At 39.9% G+C, this 4819-nt stretch overlaps 1 long non-coding RNA gene across 1 annotated transcript in view; it reads right to left on the bottom strand.

Moving 5' to 3' along the window:
• Window positions 1–4819, bottom strand: part of LOC115031338 — a 28150-nt gene continuing 23331 nt past the window's right edge. The window contains exon 4 of the long non-coding RNA XR_003836974.1: window positions 1–338. This is a non-coding gene — a long non-coding RNA (uncharacterized LOC115031338). The remainder of the gene's footprint in view (window positions 339–4819) is intronic.

Below are 4819 nucleotides of genomic sequence, written 5' to 3'. Positions count from 1 at the left end.
GTTTTGTTTGTTTATCTCCCTCACTAATACATGAAACTTCCAGTTACTGCAAACCCTTTTTGACACTTGGTGAAGTTTATTTAACTTCAGTCATTACAGTTGCTATGCTTGAAAAATTCTGTGCCTTTTAATGTACCCCAACCCACATACTCAGCAGAGAACAAAGCTCTGTGGCTTAAACCACTGAGCGTAGCCTCTGACCACATCATTGGTCATCAATAAGCCAAGCACTAAGCCAAGCACACCTATTCCTGGAGGGAAGCAGGTGGGTAGAGATGAGTGACGTCATACTCTGGGAAAGACAGGTTCTGAGTTTTGAGTGCAGACAAGTCAGTTACCTAATGAGACAAAAAGCAATAATTATAAGTAGGATAAACAAAATACAAAATAACTAAGCATATTATCTCAATGTTTGCTCTTTAAACAACAAAAAATAATCAGAAGAAGATCATACTTGAGAGATAAAAACTAATCAATAAATATTGAGTCCAAAAGGCTCTAGATATTAAAGAAATATTATAGGTGTCTTTTATAGGTATGTATAAGGAAATTCATTTTTAATTAATCAAGCAAGGTAAGTCTCACTGGGTAGCACTGGGTAGCCTGGAAAACATACACACACACACACACACACACACACACACACACACACACACTCTCTCTCGTGTCCTTGTGCCCACATGCCCACATATCCACACATGTGACTATGCATAAAAAGTATGCATGTATACCACACTAATATGGATATAAATACAAAATAGTGTACATAGTTATATATTTTCCCTTCATCTCTTTGAAGTTACTCATATTTTGGCATGTGTTTTTATGTATGCGTTGTGCTTGTGTGGTGGCACACTTACTGTGGATGGACATATTCACCTGGAGGTATACGGAGGTCCAAAGTCAACTTCTGGTAACTTCCTCTATTGCTTTCTACCTTATCTTCTGAGAAATGCTGGTTCACTTCACCTTAAGCTGTAGGTTTCAGCGACACCGGCTGACTAATAAGCTCCCTGTGATCCTCCAGACTGCCCCACAGCATCACCAGCACAGGATTACAGGGCAAGTGCTGCTCCATCCAGACTTCATCTGGTGACAAGGATCCAAGCCCAGGTCTTGATTGTGCAGCACACACTCAACTCCCCAACCCTGGATATCTGACTCTCTGAAAAGAATCTTGCAACACTGCATCACAGCATTGTGTGTGTCTGTGTGTATGTGTGTGTGTGTGTACTAAAGTGGCCAGAGGCTCCTATGTATTGGCAACAATCATTAGCATTTACTTGATTTATAGTGAGATAAGTTAAAGAAGCACTCTGGTTTTAGAGAACTCCTCAAAATGAAGCTAAAAGTACAGTTACCAAGTCAAAAAAAATAAAAATAAAAAAAAGAACTAGAGTGGAACAACAACAACAACAACAACAACAAAAACCCACACAAAAAGATGAAGGAGAGAAAGACAAAACAAAACAAAATAAAACAGAAGCCAAACCAGGGGAAAGGAGCAAACAGGCTGACTTATCCAACAAGTTCATATTGACACCCAATGTGATTGGACCAAACACATGAATTGAAAGCCAATGACCATGAGACTGGATAGGAAAGGGAGAAAGACTATACATCTCCCATAACCAAAGCCAAACCGCATCCAACACAATTTTCACTTTCAGTCTGGTGGGTTCCATCTCTATAAGTTCCATGTAGGTGTTCTTGACAATAACATTTCAAGTTATTTCTTCATTATGTTGATATTTTTTCTGCCTTCTGGACACATAAAACATATTTATGATGGCAGTTCGAACATTCCTGTCTACTGCTTCATCGCTGATATCATTTCTGTTTCTATTACTTGTACTTTTACCCATATTCTAGGTCATAATTTTGCTCATTTCTTATTTATAGTTATGCTTTCTGATTCCTTTTTTTTTTTTTTAAATCCTATGCTGGGCATTGTGAATTTTTGCTGCTGGTTTCCAGATTTTCTTGTGCTCTTTGAAAATTACTGTGTTTCCTTCTGGCATAGAGTCAGGCTTTTTGAATTACAGTTGGGTCTCTTCCAGCTTTCTGTTAAGCCTTATTATTTGGGAGTGGGTTTTGCACCCCTTTGAAGCCCACTACCAAGGTATTTTATATTTAAGATTCCTTAGGATAGGTCAACCATTACAAGACCTTTCTGCTCTGAACTATGGGAACAAAACCATCTCTTGGTTTTTGTGAGGTTTGGGAATGATTCTGCCCTCTTCTTTCTGGAAAGCCTTTTCCTGGCCTCCGGTGATCCCCATCAGTCTAGCAAGGGTTAGTATATAGCCAAAGACATGAAGCGAATCTTCCTGTAAATTCTTAGAGCTGTACTGTCTGGCTGTCCACCCTGGGTTACTCTGCTGTGTGAGTTGTGGTCACCTTATTCTCCAACTCCACTTTCTGTTCCCTCCAATCAGAAGAGACCACTGGACTCTGTCCAGAAAACCCCCTTTTTTTTTTTGCCCAGGCAGAGTCCTGGAAGAGTCACTGAAGTGCCGTCTTACTAGTGACCTGTTACTGTTTGCTCACATTCTCAAGTCATTGTTTGACGTATTTTCTAGTTGTTTTTGAAAGAGTAGATTTACTATCTGTTCCAAGATCCTGCCAGAAGTTTTCTATTCTTTATCTTTTAAAAATACTTCAAATATAGGTTCCACAACTTTTAAAAAAGTTGGATATAGGTTGGAGAGATGGCTCAGCGGTTAAAAGCATTGATTGCTCTTCCAGAGGTCCTGAGTTCAAATCCCAGCAACCACATGGTGGCTCACAGCCATCTGTAATGGGATCTGATGCCCTCTTCTGGTGTGTCTGAAGACAACTACGATGTACTTATATATAATAAATAAATAAATCTTTAAAAAAAGTTGGATATAGTAAGATCATTTTAAAAGTATAGTTAGTGATACCACTGGTTGCTCTTATTTTTAACAGTATATTTACTCAACGTAATGTATTTATAAAATTTCAATCTGTTGGTCTAAATAAACTATATTTGATTCATATTCATGTTTGCCTACTCCTTTCCTCTGTTTTTTGTTTGAGAAAGTCATGCATGAATATAGTATGTTTTGATCAAGCCCACACCCCACTCCCTCACCTCCAACTCTTTCTTATTCCTGTATTACCACTTTTCCACTCCCCAACATCGTGTGCTCTTTTTTTTTTTCGAGACAGGATTTCTCTGTATAGCCCTGGTTGTCTTGGAACTCACTTTGTAGACCAGGTTGGCCTCGAACTCAGAAATCAGCCTGCCTCTGCCTCCAAAGTGCTGGGATTAAAGGCATGCGCCACCACGCCAGGACATGTGCTCTTTTTTAAACCCATTGAGTACACTTAGTGCTGCCAGTATGTACATGGGTGAAGGGCCATCCAACAGAACATTGACAGCCTATCAGGGGCTTCATTTCCTGAAGACAACTGACTCCCTCTCCTCCTCAGCTAGCAAGACTTGATGAGCCTCTCTCCCATCTAACTTTTGAATAACCTTTTTGGTTTGGGGGTTTTGATCTTTTGTTTTTCGTTTTTTTGTGTGTGTGTGTTTTTGTGGGTTTTTTTTTTTTTTGTTTTGTTTTGTTTAGTTTTTTTGAAACAGGGTTTCTTTATGAAGCCTTGGCTGTCCTGGAACTAGCTCTGTAGATCAGGCTGGCCTTGAACTTACACAGATCTGCCTGCATCTGCCTCTCAAGTGCTGGAATTAAATGCATGTGCCACCACCATTGGGCTCAAAACATCTTTTATTATATGAGCATATAAAGCTTTTTTTCTCCTTCGGTGTCTGTTTTTCTTTAGCTTTATGCTGATGGGAACAACGGTGAACACATTCTCACATATGTCCACTAGTGGGCACATGCAGGCATTTCCTATAGGATTGCCCAGAAGTACCCTCACTGAGGTTTAGGGTGAGAAGCATCCTCTTTCTAAGACAATGCCCTGCTTTCAGTTTTCAACCTACTATGCTATTTTCTGTTTTTTCCTCCCAAGACTCTCCTCAACCAGCTCAGAGCCTTTACTCAAACCACTTTCCTTTCCTACAACCCATCCCCCATTTTCATTTACAAAGTTTGCCCTTTACCACGTATGACCTTTGCACAGAAACCTCCTTTGACTTCCCACATGAATTGGCTGTTGCTTTAATTGGATGTGGTTGATTAAACTCACATAAGAGTCTAATCACTTATCCAACTATAGCATTTAGGGTTATGTCCACTGGGGAGTGATGAGGTTAGGTCCTTCAGGTGAAGCCATATGATTGAGTCCTGGTGTCTCTATAAGATGAGAGACCACACAGACAGAGATACACATGTACTTCTGTATGTCACAGCCTAGGGGTCTTTACAGGAACTCAATACAATTGTCCTTAGACCTTGTACCTCCAGGGTGTGGAGCCAGCTTCTAGCATTTTCCTGTAACAATGAATACTAGATTTATATTTCCCCCTTTATTTCTCATCATAGCACCAAGATCCATTATTGTTCCTCCCTTCCCTAGCTATAAGCTTACTAGAGTGTGCTTCCCATTGAATGTTATTTATTTAGTGCCTAGATCAATTACTGGTATGCACTAAACATTTATAAGATGGTCTTTGGATGACTGAATAGATGAACTATCAAAATATATTATAGTATTGATTTTACAAATAAGAATTTGAGGTTTGCCGGCGGTGGTGGTGCATATCCCAGCACTTAGGCAGCAGAGGCAGTCTGATTTCTGAGTTCGAGGCCAGCCTGGTCTACAGAGTGAGTTCCAGGACAGCCAGGGCTACACAGAGAAACCCTGTCTCAAAAAACCAAAAAAAAAA

Source organism: Mus caroli, chromosome 6 (assembly GCF_900094665.2).
Source record: "Mus caroli chromosome 6, CAROLI_EIJ_v1.1, whole genome shotgun sequence".
NCBI lineage: Eukaryota > Metazoa > Chordata > Mammalia > Rodentia > Muridae > Mus > Mus caroli.
The sequence above is the reverse complement of the archived record's forward strand: the minus strand, read 5'-3'. Positions and strand labels throughout refer to the sequence as shown.